The 23839-nt window shown below is 43.5% G+C and overlaps 1 protein-coding gene across 5 annotated transcripts in view; it reads right to left on the bottom strand.

Annotated features, from left to right (window-relative positions):
• The window catches only part of NEXMIF (neurite extension and migration factor), a 174857-nt gene that overhangs the window by 136137 nt on the left and 14881 nt on the right, over nt 1-23839 (bottom strand). The window contains exon 1 of one of the 5 annotated variants that reach the window (XM_075513143.1): nt 7499-7546. The exons of the other annotated variants lie outside the window; for them this stretch is intronic. The gene's annotated coding sequence lies outside the window, so the exon portion shown is untranslated. Of the gene's footprint in view, nt 1-7498; nt 7547-23839 lie in introns of those variants that run through there. 5 annotated transcript variants of the gene reach the window in all.

Raw genomic sequence — 23839 nt, 5'->3', positions numbered from 1 at the left:
GTTAACCACAGGGGTGCAAGTCAGGCGCTAGCACTGCAGCTCCCGTTCACCCTCGCCCTCTTCCAGAGGGAAACTTCTCTCCCTTTGCCACATTCAAGCAGCAGGAAAAAACCCCAACCCACCACTAAACCACAACGTAGCTGAAGCCAAACACACAGCTGCATTCAAATCCCCCTTTCATTTTGCCAGCTTTACTTGTGTGAACAAGGCCAAAGCTGAAACACTCTCCTTTAGAGCCTCAGGACCAGGAAGCCAGCACAGCCCTGAAACTGCGATCTGCAACAAACCTCCGCTGCATTAGAGGAGCACTAAAGCAAAGAGCGACTGATCCTTGAGCCGTCTCTGCTGCCTGATGCTCTCCTGAAGCCTGCATTTTAAAAGCACGGCATCACTCGTCTTTGCCCCTTAAACGCAGTAACCGCTGGACGCGGTGTTTCGCAGAAAAAGCACCGCCGGGCGTTTGCGCGTGCTGGCAGGTGAGCAGAGACAGGCGCACACGCACGCACACGCGTGCACACGCGTGCACAGGCACCGCCCTCGCAAGCAGCCGTGGAGCGCAGAGAGGGAAGGCAGGCATGTTTTTATCCCTCCCACTCTTTCACAGCAAACCTTGCCAGCTGCCCTCTTACCTTTCATATGTTCAGCACAGCTGCCAAGGCTCAATCCAGATGAGAGGTTTGAAGCATGACACAGAAGCATCTACTCTGCTTCCCTTTCAATCTAATTACTGGATTCACCTGAGCACACACAGGAGGGAAGAGAGGGGGCCCGGGAGTGTGAAGAGGCTATGGCAGCTCCCAGTTAATTTGATGGCACCCAACTTCTGATCCAATTAAAACCCAGCATTCGGGGACCGGCAGAGCAATTTTCACTGCTGCTGACCCTACCTACCCGGACGACTGATCCCGAGAGCTCGCAGCGCCATGCTCATTTCTTAGGGCCGGCGCCCTCGTATGCTGCGATCAACAAAGAGATCCTCATTTACTTAATAGGACGGGATCAGGCCCTCGTCGCATAAAAAGCCTCAGTGATGCCTACAAAACCAGCAGCGCAGCCACTAGGAAGGCTGCCTCGGAGAGGGATACCTGCCCACGTCTCATATAAACAGGAGACTTATTTCCCTACCCTCCTCTGCCCCAGAGGAAGACACCCCAATGCTACCTCCCAGTGCCAGGATTTCGGATCCCCTCCATCTTTTTAGGAAACCGTTCCCTCTCCTCTTTTTACATTAATGCCTGAAATCCACTCTAACCTCGCCTTGTGCGACACACGCAGCTACAAGCTCCGGAAGAAGAGTATATAATAGACCAGAAGGCTCCATATGCATTTTTCATCTTCTTACGCAACCGTGCCCCTCCGCACATGACTGAGGAGATTTTCTGCAAACAGTTCAGCTACCCACCTAATGTGTACTTAATGGAAGTGTTTTCAGAAAAACACTACAAGAATTTTCAAATAGAAACAATTAGCATTCACAGTAATTTGCATCTACTTTTCCCCATTTCTAAAGCAGCGGGCTCTGCTTTAATATTAACCCCTGCTTGTTCATCAAAGCCCAGTGCAGGGGAGTTAGCCACACAACTCCCATTAGAGACCACTGGAGCAATTCAGTTCAACGGTAAAAAGATTACACGGTGGTGCTTGAAACTTGGGGGGACTACCCTTTGTTTTTAAGCGTCCTGCGTGTCAGCAAAATGAGCAGCTTGCATCATGCCGCAGCTATTTTCACCAGCGCTCTTTTATTTCCTAATCTGTTCTCCTATGCATCCACAAACCTCAGCAAGGGCCTAGCGATGGAATTTACAAGTGCGGTATACACCAAATCGCTCCCTCCATCACCTAAGGTGCCCCGAAAGCATGATGGGCTGAGACCAGAGCAGCCAAGCTCCTCCGGAGGCTGGAAGGACCCCGGTTCCTGGGGTGGGGAGGGGGATGGAAAGGTTTCATTAGCCTGAAATTTTGATCCAGGCTCATTTTGAAAGCCAGCTCTCTCATGAACATTTACATCTCGGCAACCACGGTGAACACCTTTACGCTGGGAAGCCTGGGTTTTCCAAACATGAAACAGCACGTCCTGCCTTTGAGATTTTGCTAAATAACAGAACATGAATATCTCGCTCGCTATGGGGATCGTATCTCTGAAGACACATCGTGCCTTGTACTCGCAAGGTAGTTTGTGGCCCAAGCGGGTCTGCCCCTGGGGTAGGCACCATTTCTTATGCCTACATGATGTAGAAGAAGGTGAGCGGATGGGGACGAGAGGAAGCACAGAGTAATTCCCGCGGAACAAGACTGTATTTGCAAAGGTGCCCAAGAGAGTTACGGCTCAATCAACACGAGATGAGCATACTCTATGAGGCAAAGAAGAAAGGGAGCAGCTTCTTATTAAAACACAGCATCTTTTTTGCTGTCTAGCACAGAGCTCCACAAGACAGCGGGGTTTTTTTTCCCCCCTTTTCTAAAACCCTGAAGAATTCCATGAAAAAAAAGTCCAAGTTTAAAGACTCCACATCTGACAGCATCTAAGCAGAGACCACTTGTGCAACGCAGTGCTGTCCCCTGTGTACATGCACTGCTATTCAGTCTTTAAGAGATCACATACTTCTTCTCCTGCAGGACCCCTGCCTCCTTCAGCTCGCTGGTTTGATGGGAAGCAGCAAGTGATGCAAAACAAATGGGAAAAGTCTTGTCAATCTCTGCCTGATTCGGTACCAATTCTGTCGGCGGTGTCAGCAGGCCAGATTTGGATTTATACTCGTGTTATTGAAATACCTGAGTTTTGTAAACAAGATGGCTGGCATGCAGTGAGTAGACAGAAATACAAGGAGGATCTGGATTCTTCAGACGATGGTCTGGATTATTCGTGATGAGTTCAGTGGCTAGGTATAAACACCTAACCATTTACTGAGTGCTACCCAAACAGAAGGGACACACATAATCAGCAAAATACCGGGTTGTTTAAACCGTTACAATATAAACTGTACAACTGAAGGATTTCTGAGAGATTCTCTTTGCCAAACATATTATTTTAATGTAGGTGTTGAAGGGCTTTTTGAGTAAGAAGGCTTTTGTTTGTTTTTTAAGGATAAAGAAGTCCAGATAGCATTATATCACTAAATTACTGGAACACGTCTGGCATCAGTAAGCTGCGTAACAGACTGAACAACAGAGGTCCTGTGTCAGCATCTCCTGAGCAAGGTAAATGCAACAGGTCTGAGCTAGCGACAAATGAATTCCAGGGCAAGGGCTGTTGACAGCACAGCAAAAGACCCCCCCTTGCCTTCTGCTCCCTACGATCATTTCAAAGCCTGCAGGCAAGTAGTAACTCCAGCAATCTCAAATGATGCAACTGTGCATAAGGGAAAGGGTATATTTTATTATCATCCAAGCAGCTAACCACAGGAATTTAGTAACATATCCATATACGCACTCCTGCTGCAGAGGAGCCTGCAGAGCACGAACACTTCCTGCATATTTTGACTTGACTGTTTCCTCCGCACAAAAATAAATACAGTTAAAGACAAACCTCAGGAAGAGGTAAAACTAAATATCACACCTGGCTTTGCAAACACCTTTCTTTGCCTACTGCTTGGTGTAAGACATATCCTGTACAGTTACTACAACACCAGAAAGATGAGGGTGTTAACTGTGTTTCTATTTTCCACAGACACAAAGCTCAGAATAAAGTTACCCTCTGAAAGCCGTACCACGCTCTCCTTTTTTTCCTGTGAGCTCAATTAAAAATCTGCTCAACCAGCCTACATACAAAATTCAGTAGCCTGTAGGACTTTGAAATGCGTTATAACCCGGTGTGGAACAGCCACCGGATCATTAATACTCCACTTCAATGTAAATGTTTAAAAACTATGCAAGAATTGAAAAGTAGATCCGCCTCCACCAGTTTGGTTTGTACACTGTACAAAGTTGCACCTTAAATGCTTCAAACTGCCACCGGCAACTACATACAGCGCGGTGCAGTGCCACCTTGCTAACAGCACCGGGGAGGTTGATGCACCAGCAATGAAACAGCAGAAAGCCTTTGCTGAACCCAGAAGACTGCCAGGCCCAGAGCGGGCTCCAGAATGAAATTCAGAGCAGAAGGATTTTTCTAAGAACAGAAAATTATTACTTCCCACAAAAAGCTTCCTTTGGAAACTAGCTTCCACTCTTTAAATTCAGCTGCGTATACCTGCTTTTTTCTGCCCGGTGCAACGCTGACGGCACCTCTCACACCAAAAGCTGACACATTTTCAACCGCAGAAAACACAAAGGAAGCAGATCTTGTCCATCACCTGGAGATAAAACAGCACATGCTTAAAGCACTTGCTAAATAAATCACAAAATCATAGAATCATAGAATCATTAAGGTTGGAAAAGACCTCTAGGATCATCTAGTCCAACCATCAACCCAACACCTCCGTGCCTACTAAACCATGTCCTGAAGTGCCACATCTACATGTTTTTTGAACTCCTCCAGAATGATTTTCCTGACGCCAAAGTTTTGGGAACAGAAAGATCCCATACAGCTAAAGCGCTTCCAAAAACATTTTTCAAATAACAATTTATCCTCATGATATTCCTGTGACTTATGCCTGAATTATTTACGTCTTTTTTTGCAGATGAGAAGCTATAAGGAAAGGTGTGCTGGTTTTGGCTGAACTAGAGTTAATTTTCTTCACAGCAGCTGGTATGGGGTCATGGTTTGGATTTGTGCTGGAAACAGTGTTGATAACACAGGGATGATTTCGTTACTGCTGAGCAGTGCTTACACTGAGTCAAGGCCTTTTCTGCCTCTCACCCCACCCCATCAGCGAGGAGGCTGGGGGGGCACAAGGAGCTGGGAGGGGACATGGCTGGGACAGCTGACCCCAACTGACCAAAGGGACATTCCACACCGTATGGCGTCATGCTCAGCATAGAAAGCTGGGGAAGAAGAAGGAAGGGGGGACGTTTGCAATGATGGCATTTGTCTTCCCAAGTCACCGTTAGGCGTGATGGAGCCCTGCTTTCCTGGAGATGGCTGACCACCTGCCTGCCCATGGGAAGGAGTGAATGGATTCCTTGTTCTGCTTTGCTTGCGTGCACGGTTCTTGCTTTACCTGTTAAACTGTCTTTATCTCAACCCACTTTTCTCCCTTTTACTCTTCTGATTCTCTCCCCCATCCCATCGGGGGGAGTGAGCGAGCGGCTGGGTGGGGATTAGCTGCCGGCTGGGGTTAAACCACGACAAAAGGCTACGGAATATTTTTCTGTGAACACAATCACCTGCAGCAAGGTGTTCAGACTGTTCAAGCACCTCCAAAACTCTAAGGCGGGGAGGGAACAAAAAACAAAACAAAAAAAGACTCTGAACTGGATTAAATTTCAGGAGTTCCTATTACACATATCTGTGGGAGAGCCTAAAGATCAAACAGTAACAAGACCCCACAATGCAAAGTTATAGGCAAAAAGTAGTTTGCAGTCCTTGTCAAAACAGCTTGGAGTCTAAACGGACATTAGGAGAGAAAAAGGCGTTTAAGCAAACCGAAACAGCACCTCCAGTGAGCTGGCCAGAAACAACTACCTATTCATATGATTGTACTGATGGGCATAGCTAGGAAGGTAAAGCATTAGGAAAGAAAAATGAAAAAAATGAGGTACAAGGCAGAGGAAAAGAAGACAAGATCTGGAGTGAAGATGAGGAGAAGAGCAAGAGGGATAGCTTCCTCCTCCCCATCACCGCTCCTGGCTGCCCCAGAACAAAGCAACACCCACTTTTTGCCTGCATCCCACAACACCCCTTTTTTTCCTTCTAAATCTGTGTGGACCGTGAATTCCCAAAGCTCCCGGAGTGCCCCCGGTACTTCACTAACGGTTGAGACGAGGACGCTGTCAGAGCCTGCACGTCCGTGGCTCGCGGTCTCCTGTTTGGGAAGCTGTCCGCCCCCGGAGCAACAGTCTTCCACGGATCCGTGGGCTGGGTGCTTGTGATGGATTAACCGTGTAAATGATGAATTCAAAACTAATTTCCTTCTTCCTCTCTTTCTACAAGAGGTCTCAGCAAGGTAACTGCAGGCTTAAGAATCTTAGGGGTTTATTTGGGACGTCCCTATTTATTTTTGGAGGCTGGGGAGAAGGTGGGTTTACCCCCTTGCCTCAGCCTTGCTTTTAAGAACTGAACTAGGAGAGCAGCTAATATCTGCGCTAATTCCGTAAGGACTGATTGGAAGGAAACAACAGTGCATTTTTTAAAGGTCAAAGCCTGTGCAATCATACATTTTGCATGGGTGAAAGTCACTTCTGTGACAGAGCGAACAAAAGAGTGACAGGAAGGTAGAACAGCGGTGGTAAAATTCAGTATCCCAGGTAAAAAGGAAAATTGCTACTCTGCGATTTGCGTGTTTTTGGGAAGGTGGTTTCAAAAGCAACTTTTATATTTTCACAGATTAATACCTAATTTTCTATTTAATACTCTTTGTTTAGAAAAAATCTCCTGCAAGCATATTCTGGATGTCAAATAATGTAACAACAACAATGGAAAATAAAGGCTTAGGCAAAAATATATACTGAAAACATCACCTTTTTCGATTGGCTGAAGTCATTTACTCTAGTAACACTGACATGCTGAGAAAATGATCTTTTGTCTATAACTGCTACATAGCTATTAAGCATTTTAGCATGTAAGTATGATCTTTTTCTTTAGTGTGTAGCTCTGCTTAGGCAGAAATAAGGTGTGGGGAAAAAAAATAAAATCAGCATTTAAGCTTGGATAGGAAGTTCAAAAAACAAACACACAGTCAACAATGAGCCAGTGTTTACACTGCAGAGAGAGACAGAATTAAAAAAGCATTTCCGTAGAAGCACAAATGGCTGCCCCATTACAAAATCAATGATAATCCCACATCTACGGCACGTACCTTGGGTCACTCACTAAATAATAAGTGCTACTTAGTAAACATGAAACAAGAATTTGCCCCAGCAATGCCATACCTGGGGATGCTGATGAAGTAGTAGGTATCAAAGCACAGGTTTCTTAATTTGCAAGCTGTCCTTATCAAGCAGAACAACTCTGTGCTTGTTTTTTCTTTAAAAAATAATTTAAAAAAAACTTGAAGAATCCGAACAAAAAGAAAGTTCAAGTAGATGCCCACAGCCATGCTCGGCAGCCAGAGCAGGGGAGGGAGAAGGGAAGGGAAGGGAGGAGGAGCAAGAGAGACATCCTTCCCTTTACTATTCTAAGGTGTAAAGACTTCTCCATCATGACAGATTTTTTTAAGAAGCTATCACACATTCATAACACTAATTGATTTTCATAGAGAAGAGAGCAGATGAGGTCTCTTTGGGAACTGCCTGCTACATTTCTGCTTGAAAGGAGATCACTGCTGGTGTGCCTCAGCTCCTTCATAAAAAATTTAATTAACAATATCTCCAAGAACGAACCCACAGTTAGGTCTCCAGCTATCATGTGACTACCAGCACTCTGATGCACCACGGCAAATTAAACCCAAGCAAACGATACCTGTCGCACGTCAAGCAGCCAACACGTTATCGTCTGGGCAGATTCTTGGGGAGGAGCAGGGATGTGATGGGAAGCAGGAGAGCACACAAAGGGACCGCGAGATGCCTGCATCCAGCCTGGCAGTGACAACTTGTTTTCCTAGCTGCCACTTTTGATGGCTACACATTTCTATCCGTGATCCGGTGATGATGCCAGAAAGCAAAATGCTTAACAAACCACGATTCCAGCTGATGATCTTCACAAAGCTACATTTCAGGAAGAGCGGAAACTGCGCACACTAGCCCTCTGGTCTCGGATACAGAGGGATAACCGTGTAAACGGAGACTCGCGTGTCCCGAGGGAAAGGTGCTGCACCGTCATCCCCAAATGGCGCCAGGAATAGAAAGCCACCATGTGCCGGTCTGGAAGTCCCATCTGGCACAGCAATGGAGGAGAGGAGACAAGACTGGATTTCTCTTCTCTTCATCACCACTGCCACCCTCGCTGCCTTACCCCGTAGGAGCTCTCATCCTTGGAGGATTTGTTCCTTCGACAAACTGAAAGCAGGGGGGAAGAGAGCTGAAAATAGCAAGAGGTCCGACGCTATAAACAGATCACCAAAATCACTTCTTGTTTGTGCACATGGACTCCGGGCTTGCACGCAGTGCAAGGAAGGGCACATTTTAAAATTTTCCCAACTGCACAGTAATTAGCGCTGATTTACAAGACGACGGGCAGTAGATGCTGCCCGTGCTGTATTTTTAGCCCCTGTTTTGTTATCCTTTAAAAACTTTTACGATTGCAGACACGATACCAATACGCTTGATTTATTATCTATAATGTCAAAATTGAAAAGGTTAATCACCATTATTAGTCAGTGAAAATGAGGCAAGATTATCACTTGAATGCCGAAGCTGACACTGGGAGCAGAGTAAGGGAGGAAGGGCGGGCACGTTCGGGCACTGTCGGCATCCGACCTGCCTAAACCTCTGGTCCTCTGGCCACAGCCGCAGCCTGCAGCGCAACCACCATCCGCAGGAAGGTTAGAGAGTGCAAAGTGCCTCCACCAAACGAAGATTGTGCCAAAAACGCAAAACAGGCTTTTAAAAAGTACTACTCCCGTGCAGCCTCAGAAGTATTAGCGAGCTGCTCTGGAGTTATTTGCTATGGCAATTTTTAGTTATTTAGTCAGCTTTAGTTTCGCACGCCTGACAAAATTCGGTTGGCGATGCTGTGCCGAGGGCCACAAACCTGGCAGAGGTGGGTCTGCCGAGGGGAGGGTTTTGGAAGCGAAGTTACACAAGGATGGCGGAGCAGACTCCCCTTACACAACCTTGCGTGACCTGGCCGAGTGCCGTCCCGCACGTGCATCGCCCCATCCACGTCTGCAGGGCTTCCCCTCATTTCAGCCGGAGGGTACGCTCTTCAGCCTCGGTACTGAACTGAGCTGTAACAACCGCTTTGGTTCACCTCAGAGGGAACTGCATTTCAGTCTCGGGTAAATTTATCCTTAAGAATGAGCTGCAGACTCCAGCGATGCTAAAGCTCTTTTGAAAGGAAGGCCGGGGGAGGGAAAAGAACATTACAAATACACTAACTATCTACCTAGCTCGTCTCCACGACAGTTGGCAGCATTATCTTTTTCTTCAGTAGTTCAAAAAAAACCAACCACCAAACCACCACCACTAATGGGATGCAAGAAGAACTATTTTTATATATGTTGCGTTAACATAAACACCATGGCTTTATTCAAAAAGCCCTGTCAAACCAGCAATCTGGAAAAGAAGGGCTCCTGAGCACCCTGCTGCACTACTGCCTGTTCTGTAACCACCAGAAAAGGGGCAAAAATCACCACGGGCAAAGGCCAGCACCATCCCGTTTCCAAAGAAAAGGACTGGACCTGTGCGTACCAGCAGTATGTTCAGCTTGATGCACCTGCCACGGCTTTAGATGTGAAAAATCCCACAGGTTCCAACAGTTCTGGAATATGAAAATATTATCTTGGAATAATAAACAGTAAAACACATTTGCAGAAATAAACAAAACTGAGAAAAGACAACAAGAAATTATCAAATATTTGAAAATTAGACCACAATGTTTTTGGCAGGAAGGTCAAAAAATAAAATTAATACAGCATTTAATTGCTCTTATAGATGTACCATCAACAAGATACTCAACACCCATTGCTATATTTCCATATGATTACAAACTGCCTTACTCTTGTTTTGGAGGTCTGTTCTAACCTGAAACACGGCATCGAAAAACCAAAGCCCTGGATCTACTTTGGGATCTACTTAACACTTTTGTTGGTTTTGGAAAGCAGAGGAAATAATACACAGGTTTTAATGCTCACGTAAAAACGAAAATGAGATTATGCCCTGCAGTTGTTGATCACTGATCCTGTATGTGTTTGTAGGGTGGGAGACACTTTAAGAAGTGGCTTCAAACAAAAAAAAACCCCCAAGTGTTCATAAACATGTCTATTGACTATTTTCCAGGTACAGGAACATTTCAAAAAACCTGTTTATTGTGCAGATTATATGCCATTTTATGCTCTTAAGAACAGGCTTTAATTTCACTATTTTCATGTAATCAACACTGTCTTGGTGATTTTTTTTTAAGCGGATTTAAACTTGAAAAGACCTGTATTTACATTAGTCATTAAAATTTGAGTTCTGTGTAACAAGCAACTGTAGCAACTATTTTTCTGTCTTTTTATTTATGAAGTATAGCAGTCCAGTGGTAAGGAAGACGTGAAAATATAACATGCAATATTTATGCTCAGTGCAATATCTCCAAAAAAAACCAGAAATGAAACTCTCTTTTGAGAGGTACAGGGAAGGCAGAGGTCAGCAAGTGAAACAGTGCTCAAAATCAGACAGGTAGCACTAGCGATGGGGTAAAAAAATCCTCCACTGCGTGCAGGAAGGTCAGAGTCCGGCCTGCACTTAATTCATCATTTGAGAGGCTCATCATTCAAAATGTGGGCAAAAGCTTAGCAAAGATAAAATAATGTCATTCCCAAAAGGCCACACAACCAATAATTAGAGGTGGTATCAAGTATTTTCCCCTCTGTCTTGCTCTGGGGGAAAAAAAGGGGGAAAAAAAAAACCCACACAACAAAAAAATCCAAACAAAAAACCCCAACCATACACGCAAAACAAAACAGGAAAAAAACCTGCAACTTAAAAAAACCAACCACAACACCGGGTGGGGGGTGAACCATATGTTTTCATGCAATGCTCCGGGATGGAAATTCAGTGATTAAAGAGTTAAGAGACGCTCTAAAAGTATCTCACCCTGATATGCTGAGAATTTGCTGGGATCTCACGGAGAAACGGGTGATTCTTACATACCATATGTTCTGCAAACGCTTGCAACAACACAGAGGGGAGCCGGGGATGGAAATCCACCTTGGCTGCCGAATTTCCCTGCTTGCTCTAAAGCAATGGAGTCCAACGGACAAAACCGGTGTAAATCCAGCAACCCTCACCCCATCGCAGCAGCCTCAGGGTACCCGCCCCAGCTTTACCCGAGCCCCATCAGGAGCGAAGCGGGGAGGAGAGCTGGGACGGGTGGGGGGACCAAGGGTTCTTCCCCAGGCTTTGCCACCCACCCCAGCACCCCGCTGCCAAAGTTGCATCATCCTCCGTGTCATCTCCCCTGGTCTCGGTTTCTCCATCTCACGGTGGGGCAGGGCAATAGAGCTGTAAAAACTTTGAGGAACGACTGGAAACGGGCAGTCACAACACTTCAGTCCACATGAAAGATTGCATCGCTCAGAGGACGCAAGGCTGGACCTAAAGATACCACTGGAGATGTTTTGTTCTGGTTTGTTCCCCCCTCCTCACGTGGTACCTCGTACGTTGTAACCAACCCCAGACCAGATGCCAACGAAGGCAAGGTAGATGCACTTCTATTACATTTATAAGTCAAGGTAAATCTAGAAATCTTTATTGTTGCAAACCTCCACTTGCTACAGATACAATGCCTGGCCATCCCTTGCATTTCCTTAATTAGCTAACCCCGATGAGCACGTAACTCTACGCAGGCACTACTGCAGCACGGAGACGGGACACAGTCCCCGCACCGCTCTGTGGAACGTGACCGTCACCATAAAGTCACTTATTTTACATCTACAAAGTAAGTTTCTAGGTATGCGGTAGGCTTAACATTACTTCTTGTCCACTGTATTTTTCTCCAAGGGAAAACTCATTATTGCACTAATTTCACTATTGCACTAATTTCACTATTGCACTAATAAACGCAGACAAAAATATCCTGGATTAAAAGAAGAGACCAAAAGTACAACCTAGAATTGGTAAATTCCTGGCATCGCAGTGTACATCTAAGCTATCGTGAAGTTATCTCTTCAAGAGTTTCCACATCAAGAATTCATTATAGATGAAAAACACATACAGAACATAATAATTTAATTTTATTGTTTATATTGCATGACAGTATCTGGACAAGATTATAAAATAAAAGGCCATTCACCTTTTAAAATCTATTACAATTTACAGGACTTAGAAGTTAATTTACATACCTTGTCCGTCCCAGTCTCCCCCCTAAGAATCTACAAATAATACTTTTTTCCAATACGAAACCTTTGTTCTCTTCTGCAGCTATGTGAAAAATCTATACAAAATAGGAAAAACTCTTTGAATATACTTGTACCGGTATCTTCACAAAAATAGCCTGGAAAAATACAAGAACTCTGATGATCTTTTCTCAGTATTGCTTATTTTAAATGCTACTCGCAACACTGGGAGGTAAAAAAGCGTTCTTACAAACAACAAATTTTGAAGGTGATGACATCCCTTTGCAAACAGTAGCTGCTGCCAACAACTAGCCACACATTTTTTTCTTCCTCTTTACCATACCTACATTTTTAAGGAACTCCTTTTAATTAGAGCGAGAACACATGAAATGGGAGGCCACAGGATTGCATCCTAAGAGCCACAGGCCCAGGAGATAAATGCTGCATTTTTGCTGATCAGAAAGCTGATTCTTTCATTGTCCAAAAAGAAGAAACAAACAAACAAACAAGAAAACCCTACCACCCAAAAGCCAACCCCACCATAGCACCCAAAACCAACCAACCAAAACAAACCCCAAATCCTTTACCAGTTCTCCCCCAACATTCAGAAAGTAATGGGGAGGGGGAGAGGGAAGGAGGACAGGAACATCATAAACTCCAGCTCCAAATTCAACCTCTACCTGTACTTCCCAGTCAGAGTAACCCATGCTGAAATCATTAGCTGAGAATTAATTACCAGCTTTTAAAACATTTTTCGATAACTTCACATACAAAAATTCTGTAATGCGTTTCTCACAGAGGTATACAGAAATATGGAAAATGTGAAAGCAAACATCCACTTGAATGTCAAAATGTTCCTTCCAGGGTGCTCAAAGTGCTTTTCATGCTAAATTATCACATACAAACATAGGCAATATGACATTTTTTGAGGTGAAGGAACTGGGGGGGTTGGAAGAGGTTGGCTACTTACAATTGAGCTTTTCTTCCCAGACCTGATGCATTTGATTTTGAGAGTTAACATATCCTCTGAGATGAGTCTCTAAAGCTAATGTCTCAATATGCTGCATATTCAGTACAAAATGAATTAAGAGATTACACGCTGAAGGTCACATAAATATCTACAAGGACTGGAAACAATTTTATAGTGGGCAGAAAAAGCTTAAACCCAAAAGAAAATAAAATGTGCCACTGGAATATTGCTGAAGAGTGAACCAATGCCCTAACAAGAGCTAACATTAATTTTGGAGACCATGCTCTGCCAGATACCCATCGCAGCCTAAACATCATCATCCCCAACTGCAAATCGACGTGACAAAAGGGTTCCTTTGAACTATTACCTATGAACTACTCGCGTGTGCTCGCACCCTCGGCAACATGAAGTGCAAAACACGGAAAGTTTGGAAGTTAGAGCGTTCCCGAGCAAACCAGCTGGTTTTGGCTAACGTTTGGAAAATTGTCCTCGGAGAGGAAGGAATGCAGCCTGCGAATATCCCCCCCACGCCGAACCGCAGTCCTGAGCGGCTGCAGCATTTCATGGAGACAAAGATAGTGGACGCTAAATGCCAGAACGCAGAACATAACAGAGAGATAATACATGCACACAGCATGCACTCCACACTCGAACTGTTTATCAGATTGTAACAGCACTGCGGCATCCAGGAGCGTGGATGTGCTGTTTTGTTCACATTTTAATGTGCCATCTTGCAGTAGATGCTTGCACAGCAGAGTAAATACAATCTCTATATATACCCTGCGTGGGCGTCAGGGGTTATTTCTGACTGTCTTCATTACACTTCATTGCCAATTTAAATGTAAAAAAATAAAACCCTCAACAATTCTCAAAGTGATTTCAGTCTGATTTTTATAATTATTTCCAGAACCTTTTCATTATGCAATTTCGAATACTTATTGAAAGCTCTCTCTCTTACGAAGTTATCCTTGATGCAAGTCAAGCAAACCAGACAAGCTAAACCTTCTCCCTCTTCCTTCTTTATTAAAAAACACAGACATGAATAACATTCACAATGTTTAGCCCCGAGAACAATTTAATAATAATGCTGCATCTTGCTTTATAGGGAGGGAGCTAAAAAGGAAACTCGGAGGCTAATAGGTACAAATATTGTGCTTCAACTGCAATAAATAAATAGTGCTGAACTGTAGAAATGTAACTGATAGCAGCAATCTGAAAGATGTGGGTTCTGGTAACCCTCAAGCTAAAGCCGATTAGGTTTTGTTACATAGGTCCTTTGTGTATTTTTGTGCTGCTGTACCAGTTAAATTGACCTCTACAGGCATGTGTGTTGCTTTTATCGTTTAATGGCTTCACATTTTAAACCTAACTTAGGCTAGCAAAAACAAATAAATAAAAAATTCCCCCTCCAACCTGGCACGTGTGTTAAACCCACCTGTGACAAGGGAGATCTCTGCACGCGAATACCGTGCACTAAAACCCAGGGAACGCCAAGCAATTAGCACGATGGCAGGAGGACGGGCGAGCTGTCAGGCGGGATGCTGGGGCTCAAAAATGGAATTACAGCTAGACGCGCCGGGCAGAAATGCCAGGCCATAGCCAGCTCAGCTGCCCCGCTGAACCGCGCTGGATAAGCCAGGCAAGGGCTTTTTGCCTTCCCCACCCTGCAGCGGTCAATAATGAATGTTTCGGAGGGGACACAGAACTTGCAAAACACAACAACAACGGCACACAAAGCTCAACGCAAGGAAAAATTTCCTCCCAGCGTTCCCTTATTTTTGACAATTGCCTGCCTGTAATCGGCTCTACTACAAAGAAAACCCAGCAACTATAGATGAAGTCCCTTGTAAATCCAGCCGCTTCATTTTGATTCACCCATTCATTCCAGCACAGCGACCGAGCCCAGAGTTGGTCCGCATTGCCTCTCTGCAGTGATACTGCAACCAGCCGGCCCACTGTTTCGCTCTGTGTGATGATTTTTAAAAAAAGCAGAGACCTGAACCATTTATTTATGACAGGTCTTTTGGATTCGAGGATGCGAAGGAGCCCAACCAGCATGTCCATGCAAAACAAGCCCCCTCGGCTGGAACGGGATTCGGCTGCCACCTAAGACAGGCTCAAAAAGAGGAGAGAGACAGATGGGAAAACCTGGTTCGAAATTTTCTTCTGTTGAAACACCTTTATTTGCCCACTTAGAACAGCCTGACCTTAGGGAAACGTCACTGAGTAGCTAAAGGGAAGTTTTAGCCAAGTTCTAAATATGTATATTTTAGTGGAGCTTCGAGGAAGCAGAATTAGTCAATTTGGCTACAGGCCGTAAAACATAATTACTTATGTGAAGTATGTTTAAATATGTAACTACAATTGCTAATAGGAGTGCCCAGCCCCATAAATACGCAGCGATTCGATGGGCTAGCAGCTCTGGAGAGACACCAGAGACGATTCCCAAAGGAATAACCACCTCTTCAGAAAGAGAATTCAGAAATTAAAATCTAATTAATAGGTATACAACGCTGAAATGCAGTTGGGCACCAATAAGGAAGGAGGGCAAAATGGTGCGTTTTCAGAACGTGTGGCACATCAAAAAAAAAGATCATTTGGGTACTGCGAAAAGAAAAGCAGGAGGAATCTGTTCATAGAGTAACAGCCCGTCTCCGGACTTCAGGAGATTCCGGGGTCAGTGGAAAATGAACTTCCACTGGAGACACGAGAAAGCCACTAGCCGAAACCACCAGAAAACTTCACAGACACCGCTGAGCAGTAACAAACCTTCGAGATATTAAAATAAAAGAATGGTGTATTAAGCGATGTGGTAAATGCAATTTGTCATTTAGCACTGTGAATCTATGGATTTTAATGACAGGGTCTCATTTACATTTAACAATCAGTGTACTAGAACATTTCTTGGAAACTGGGGATATTTTCTTGTCTCAGTAGGAATATATAGAAATTTCTTCTTGATTAACAACGAAGTAAAGGAGTTCTGCCCTGAAATCTCAGTCCCTTGGTTTCTCTCTAGAGAATATCACCATACCAAAGTGCAATCCTGACAAGAAAGCTCTCCAAAATTCAGCTGTTTGTAATAATTATGTATTTAACAATTCTTCCACAAGAATAACATTATAAAGCACCTTACATTTTATTGTTCATTTATACCACACATCTGCTTTAAAAAACATTAGCAGCATATCTTGTTCTTAATGATACATTTTGGATGTGACTTTCAAAAGCACTTACAGCAACTTAGGAGCATAAATCCCACTGATACTCAATGGTATTTGTGCCCTTAATGCCTGTAGCCATTACTAAAAATCTCATTCTTTCCCAGAGCTTTGGAGTTATTCCAGAGGTCGTACACGTAGAAAGAAATGGCAAGTGTCACAAGGTATTTTACATTTTACAGAAATGCTATGCAGCTTTAGGACAGACATCAAGAATATTGAATACATGTATTTAAAACCATAATGGGGACTCAAGGGAAAGGCTTGAGTCAAATTTAGCCCGTGAATTTGGGGGTAAGGTCGATCTCTGTTGCATCCAAGCCGGCAAAAGTGGGATTCTCATTCTTTTTCATTCCACTAGCTCATGAGCCAAGCTGCAATGTAACTACGCATTTCCCAAAACCACCACCACCGGTAGCACTGACCACTACATACCAGAAACGTCTTTTCCCACTTTGACAAGAATAATCAAAACTTTAGACCTTAGTTACAGGCTAACAGTTTAACTAGGCCATTTGAAATGCCTGTTTTTTGGCAAGTCCGAATTAGCTTTCATCAAGTAGAGGAAACCCCAGCCTTCATTAACGACCACCTCATTTACTCTGAGACACTCCTGCAATCCTTGGCTCAAGCACCAGCCGAGCTTCCTTGGTGCTTTCCGTGGACACGCTGGCGTACAGCAGGTTGGCCATGTCACCTACTCCCATTGAGCGCAACAGCAGATGGGAGAGCCACAAAGCTGCCAGGAGCGCCCGGTGAACGTTAGTTGCAGTGATCAGTGGAGCTCAGAAGCTGCCATGCAACTGCAGAAAATCTTAAGGAAGTTGCAAGTGTACATGCGATTTTAAACGGACCGGACAAACCAGTTTGCAGTGGCTGCTGTAGCCACCACTGCTTCGGGTTTTCCCAGTTCACGGAAAGCACAATAAACAAAATCACTTCAACACTAATTCATGGATGAATATCCACCAGGTCCTATTCCAAGGAATAGGTTAACCTCCAAGCAGCTGTATAAGGAACCTGGTTGAATTGCATGATTTGATATGAGCATGCAAGGTTTTTTTGCCTGATTAACTAACCTCAGCAGCCTGATTCTCCTCTCCCTCACTGACATCCTTGGGAGCTGAGCACCTACAGCACCTTTACACAACTGGGCCATTAAATTCTTTCTCTCAGTTTTACCTTCTGTTAAAAAAAAGGATTAAAAGATTTGTTAAAGAACATCACTAGCACATAACAGGGCCACAGACACTGCTTTTGCAGGGAAACTGTTTAAAATTGAGGGATACCAAGAGCATTTAGCACTTTTACACAATTACACAGACATCTGATGTTTCTGTGTTAAATTTCTACATACCGCAAAAAGAATTTCTGTGAAGCAAAGCACACGGGAGTTTGTTCATAACAGACTTGGAAGTTGTATTGTTATTTTGTCATTAACTGAGAAGTAAGAGTAAAGTAGAAACTTTCCAGAGAACACAAAGAAAAACTTATGCGCCAAACATCTGCTTATAAATTGCTTACAATCAAGCTTTTTACAAAGCCTTATCTCTTTATTCCCTCCTCCCCCCTTCCATACAATCACTTTTGGCTTGCTAATTTAATTTCTTGAACATTTGTGCGCACTTACTGGTTTGACTGCGTTATTTGCTTAAACCAACGACAAACTCCGGGTAGCTGTATAACGAAAGAGCCAGACCATAATGAATTTTATGGTACACCAACATTACAGGCTACTGTATTCTGTAAAAGGGTATTGCAAGCAGTAAAACAGTCCTGCAAGAGCTCTGCGTGAATGACTTTGCTCGGCTCCTCGGCCCCAGTGGCTGCCAGCGCGTGGTCACTTCCAGCACCTCGCCGGCTCCTGCATCCCTGCTCCCTGTTACCATCTGCAGTTCGAGACACGGCCTCCGTGCCAGAAACGCAAAGGATGCAAGGCAGGGGAAGCCAGGGAGACAAATCAAACAGACAGGCAGTGCCCAGGCTTCCCTGCCAGCACCGTTACAGGCCAGCGTGATCATCCAACCCCGAACAGATACCCACGTTCTTCTGGTAATGGGACAAACGTTTGAGCTGAACCTGTGTTTACCAAGCTGTGCAATAAGCCTTTGATAATCACAACCACCAGCTTCGCTTCTCCTTAAAGGCAGCACTGCTGCCCATGCAACACTTGACTTGCCAGATGCCTAAACCTCCACCGTGATACTTGAGACATCATTGCCAGAGAGCGTCCCAGACCAGAGCTGGATTTCCTGGAGATGGCAGTGTGATGTCCCTTGCATCTCCGGCTCTCCCTTCAGGCACAACGCATCAGCCAAAAGGCTTTTTGCTGGACTACCTTTTTGCCCAGGAGGGATGGAAAGGAGAAGGGAATAGCAGTACAGCTGCAGAAGCTGAGCGGCCGTTCCTCCCGCCCCGACACAAACACTAGCTGCAACCTCACGGCAGGCCTTCGAGTCCGAGGGCTGCACTCTCACCCAGACACCCAGCACGTGCTCCCAAAACCCGACCGTCTGGGTCAAACGCATACATCTGGTAAGCGACTTCTAACTCTTGATTAGAATTGCTGATCCGGTATTAAATGAACTGCGTATCATTTCCATATGCCCTTGATTCCTCCTCTTACAGTCGTGTTCCTGGACATACTTCAGATACATTTTGAGACTCTCTCGAGAGAATGCACCTGAGTTGTCAAATCAAGACCTTGAATAGACTCACTGCAAATACACTGTTCAACCCACCTAATCCTTAATTAGGGTTTCATTTTTTAATGTAAGGCTTCAATAATCAGCTCAGGAGAAACTATAAAGGCAGATGCCAGGCCACCAAGGACTTTTTCCATATGCATCTCTACTGGTGCAGCTACGCCATTACGACGCTGCTTTTGCAGTCGCATCACCCTACCTACCGCTCAGCGCGGACGTGGCTGCACCAGTTTGCCAGTCATACAAATACAGCCTATTCTTGTGCCATAGATAACAGTGTACCCCTGTAACTAAACTGTACTATTCACTGCAACCAGAAGGGAGCGGTGGATAGTGCAATTTGTGGGAATTAGCAAAGGTTTGAGTTTTATCTCAAAATCTGAGCTTTAAATAGTAATTTTAAAAACTCTCCCACAACATTTTGACTTAGTAAAAGCCAAACATAAAACATCTTATCTAAGAAACATGTATAAACACTAGGAACAACAGCTTAAAAAAAATAAAAACAAAATAAACCATTATTTAGTCCTAAATCCTCTAGGTCATCTAATTACACTCTTTAATACCTTGCCTGTGCGTTTCCTGCTCCGACGAAGTGCTGACCTCTTCCCAGGCGTTCAGTCACCAGCGCGAGCAGCGAGCCTGCCCACGGCGTGTCCTGCCACCGACTGCCCAGCTAAGGAGGCTGGAGGATTTCAGAGGAGTCGAACTATGGCTTTTGTGACGTAACAAAAGTCACGATACAAGAGATCTTTTCTAAGAATGGTTTTAGTGTGCTGTGAAGCTTTCCCTGCCAATGGTTAGTCATTCCCCTAAGTGAACACCGTACACAAATCACATGAATAATGCGTATTTCCAAGGTGTGCTCATCCTAGATTTCTGCATTTCTTTTGACACTGTATCTTTGCTTTGCATTTATAAAACAGGTTTGAAATTGAAAGAAAATCAAAGTATTACATTATAAAGCACCAACTTTACTCATTTACAATGGACTAACAATGAAGATGGAAACATTCATTTTATTCCTTTCAAATTACAGAGCATAAGTGAGTTCAACTTAATATTAATTTATGTAACTGGCTTGTCCTCTGCCTGCCATTTCTCCCCCCAGACCTACAAGATGTTCAACCACGTACTGCATGGAAGCAATCCATGCAGCTTTAAAACCAATAAAGACCACTTCCAAACGTGCTGTTCTGGTTTCATCACACTCGTACTTCACCAGCAGTCACTTCTACAACAGCTCCAGACCCGCTGAGACCTTCCATTAAATTCTGTAGGAACCAGACTCCTGAAGATGGGCAGACGCTCATGTTCACTGTTCCTGAAGCATCTGTCTGAAAAGTGCTGATTTTAGTGGTGTTATTTACTACTGACAATGCTATAATCTGTAAAAGCAGGAGTTTATGGGTTTCTTTTCTGCAGTAATGTTTATCTGACAATAATTTTGTGGACCACAGGTTTCCGGAGCAGGGAAACCTAGTCACCAATTTATTCTGAACTCCCATCAAGTGGCAGGCAGTGCTACTGCTGCTGACCCACCCTCACTCCTTCCACTCATCCACTTGAAAATTCAAGTCTCCTCCCCCTCATTTACCTTTATGTCTTCTTTCATTAATGTCACTTAAACTACAGTCATCTTACATGTATTTATCTCAAATCCCTTTCCATTGAGCGTCCATGAAATCATCTCTATAGCCCTACTTTTGTCTTAATTATGACATGTTTAAGCTTCTACCAGTTATTCTCAGCCTGTGAAGGAAAATGGGACAACTTAAACTGAGCAACCTCAGTTTCCATTCAATTCCACTAAGAAGCCTGTTTTCTGTCCTTGCAAAACAGAAACTACGATTGGATAGCCCTGGATATCTAAGGCCACTGTGTTCTCTAGGTAAATTAAAAAAATAATTAAATCCAGGGTTTTGAAAGGACAGCAAGAACTGTGTAAGAGATTTTGTTAACCTTGAAGGAAAATCCTGAATAGGGGTATTGGAAACACATAGCAATAGCGAAAGAATAAGAAATCATATGAAATCATGCACCTAGCAAACTTCAAACAGTTTCCCTCTCCTGCACACATTTCAGGAAAAACAAAGTTACTGTGTCACTGTTACACTCAGCTGCAGTGGGGCATACAAACACCGTGATACCTTGAATAATAAAAATAATTCTTCATAACCAACGCCCAGTCCAAAAACAACCAACTCGGAAGGAATCTGCACAAACTACCAAAACCGAAATCTTTTTGTTCCACACAATTTATCCTGGGCTCAGCAAATAAAAATGTATACAAAAAAATATTTACCAATATAGAAAATATTCCTTTTTTCCTCTAATGAGTGTAAATTCAAGACTGCCTGTTAAACAGCATTACCCAAGCCAGTCAAATGCTTTCTTTGGACCATGAATAAGACAAAGTCTTGCTCCTGTTGCTTCACCAAAACGCATTCAGTTCAGTGCACCTAAAGATTATACGAAGGCTACTCTCACGTAATCAAGGCTGATGGACATTTTTGTATTCACTCACAGATTACAGTTGCCTCTCACACTATTACTTTAGTCCCTACTATAATGCGTTTAAATGATACATAGGTCTGCAGGCATCTGGATTTGCTTTTTGAAACATTTACTAGCATGTTGGCAGTTTTGATGCATGCTTTCCAGAGGCATATTTTTTAAAATACAGGAATTACACCTTGTTCTTACTTAAAAGTTTCTAAAATATTTGGCTAGACAGATATCCAGTTCCAGACTTCAAACTGCCTGATAGCCCTTCACAACAGGGTTGCCTTTTATGCGTCATCCTGTAATGCAATAAATTTAGCTTGAAACACCTTCACCTGTGGACCAAGATGTGTATGTTGCGATACAGAAAATCTGACCTGAAAATAAAAAATAAATTTAAAAAAAAAAGTAACTTTAATAAATCAGTTGCTCAGAGAACAACTGTCTTATGACCTGGAATACGCACTTCCTATGAGAGACTCGAGGAGATAATCTTATTTTAGTTTATTGAAAGGTAATTGAAGTGAGGAATAATTATGAAGTACAACGATACAGGTAGGATGTAGATTTAAGAGCAGAGACAAGGGTATGAGAGGTGATAGCCATAGTCCTCCAATTTCAAACTGGAAATGCAGTTAATAAAAAGCTGAGATTCTAACACGAAGTTAATATTCTACCTCAAATGACAGTGCAGGAATTTTTGAAGGTGTAACATGAGCACCCAATAATCAGAAAACAAACAGAAGAACCTAACATTTCTTATTAAAAAATGCAACATAGTCTTTAATGCCTGTGTTTCTGCATGCTTGCTTTTTTGAATTCACATGGAGATTTGGTCCTTACAGAAAACTCTCTTGCTTTTTTAAGCTAACATTATTTGCCAACCTTCCTTTTCATTGTTTAGCATCATAATTCCCCCCCTTTCATTTACGCACTCTCTGCCGATGGTATTCATGAAAATCCTCTGAATCCTTACCCTTCTCCTCCCTTTCCACCCCTCCCCACGCAGACATTTTTTCTTAACATATGAACATATGAATCAGCCCAATGATTTGGCCACTTCCCATCAGGGAACATCACCAGCATCCAGAACAGATTTAAGAATACATTTTTAATTCGTGACTACCACTCCGTCGGCAGTGCTTTCCTCGTTCGGTCTCCTCGGCAGATGGACAGGTGCCCACACCTAGGAGCATGATCTGACACACATAAAGCTGCCAATACCAATTCTACATACTGTCCGCAGATGCTTACAGCCTACCAGCACATGCTCTATTCTTGGGAAAGAAAACCAATGTTTTCAATAAAACACAGTGTCTCCTCTGCAGGATACAGCTCTCTGCATATATCTGCTAACAACATCTCAGTATTTCTCCACCCCCTCCCCATGCTTCTCCTTTTTGTCAAGCTCTCGAGCATTTGTTCTGGGATCTAATTAAGGTCCCTTATCACCATGGCAAGAGGGGGGCAAGGCCTAACAAAACAGCATTAATGAACTGATTGTTTTCATTGGGCACATACAGAGTTACAATCCCCACGACTGGTACATATCTACACTTGGAAAAAAAAAAAAAATTAAAGAAGCCTGTGTTGTTTACATTTTTTTTTTACAAGAGTAATTAGAAGCCCATGTAAAACTGGTATAATCCAACAGCACCTTCGAACTTATTTTTTAACGGGAGATTTATTCCGATTAGGACAGGCAGCTTCATTTTGTTTTCTCTTTTGAGCATATGCAGAAGTCTTGCGCCTACCATCTGACTCTTCTTCAAAGAGATGAGCTTCCCGTAAACTTCATTAGTTAGATGCCATTTTATAGGTAATTCAGAACCTCTTCCCACCTTTCTGGGTGATTAAATCTATTAACATCCCAGGATATTGTTATGTAAGTACTGCTCATCTCCATTATGCAGCAGAATTAGGAGAGAGCTATTAGAACCAAGTTTGCCTTGTTTCATCTCATTCTCTGTGTGAACTCAGATACCAGAAGCAAGATAACCTTCAGGGATGCAGCTTTTGATATTGAAGAGAAAGACAAGTAAAGGAGAATGGAAGAAGTCCACAAGGGGGAAATAACACCGGCATTTTAGGTGAGTGTTGTAAGGGAGAAGGTATGGTGTCTTCTTGCCCTGCAAGAGTAAAATATTGGGATGAGTGAAGAATTATCTCCTTGTTCTCTCCCTTCATCTTCAATCCAACTTCCAGTCACATCCAAGGATTTCAGTACCACCTACAGTCAACCTAGATCAACACTCGGAAGGATCCCCTCCAAGAAATGTCTAGTTTAAACGCTGCAGAAAGCATTCTTCTTAACTCTACTCCCTCTTGGTTTAGGTTCAACTGGCTCCCCAGATGCTTTTTGAAGAAACTGCTAAAAGAGGTCACTTTTTGACAAGAAATCAGTCCTGGCCAACAGTAATC

The sequence above is a fragment of the Mycteria americana genome, chromosome 10 (genome assembly GCF_035582795.1).
Source record: "Mycteria americana isolate JAX WOST 10 ecotype Jacksonville Zoo and Gardens chromosome 10, USCA_MyAme_1.0, whole genome shotgun sequence".
Lineage (NCBI taxonomy): Eukaryota > Metazoa > Chordata > Aves > Ciconiiformes > Ciconiidae > Mycteria > Mycteria americana.
This window is presented reverse-complemented; position numbering and strand designations above follow the sequence as displayed.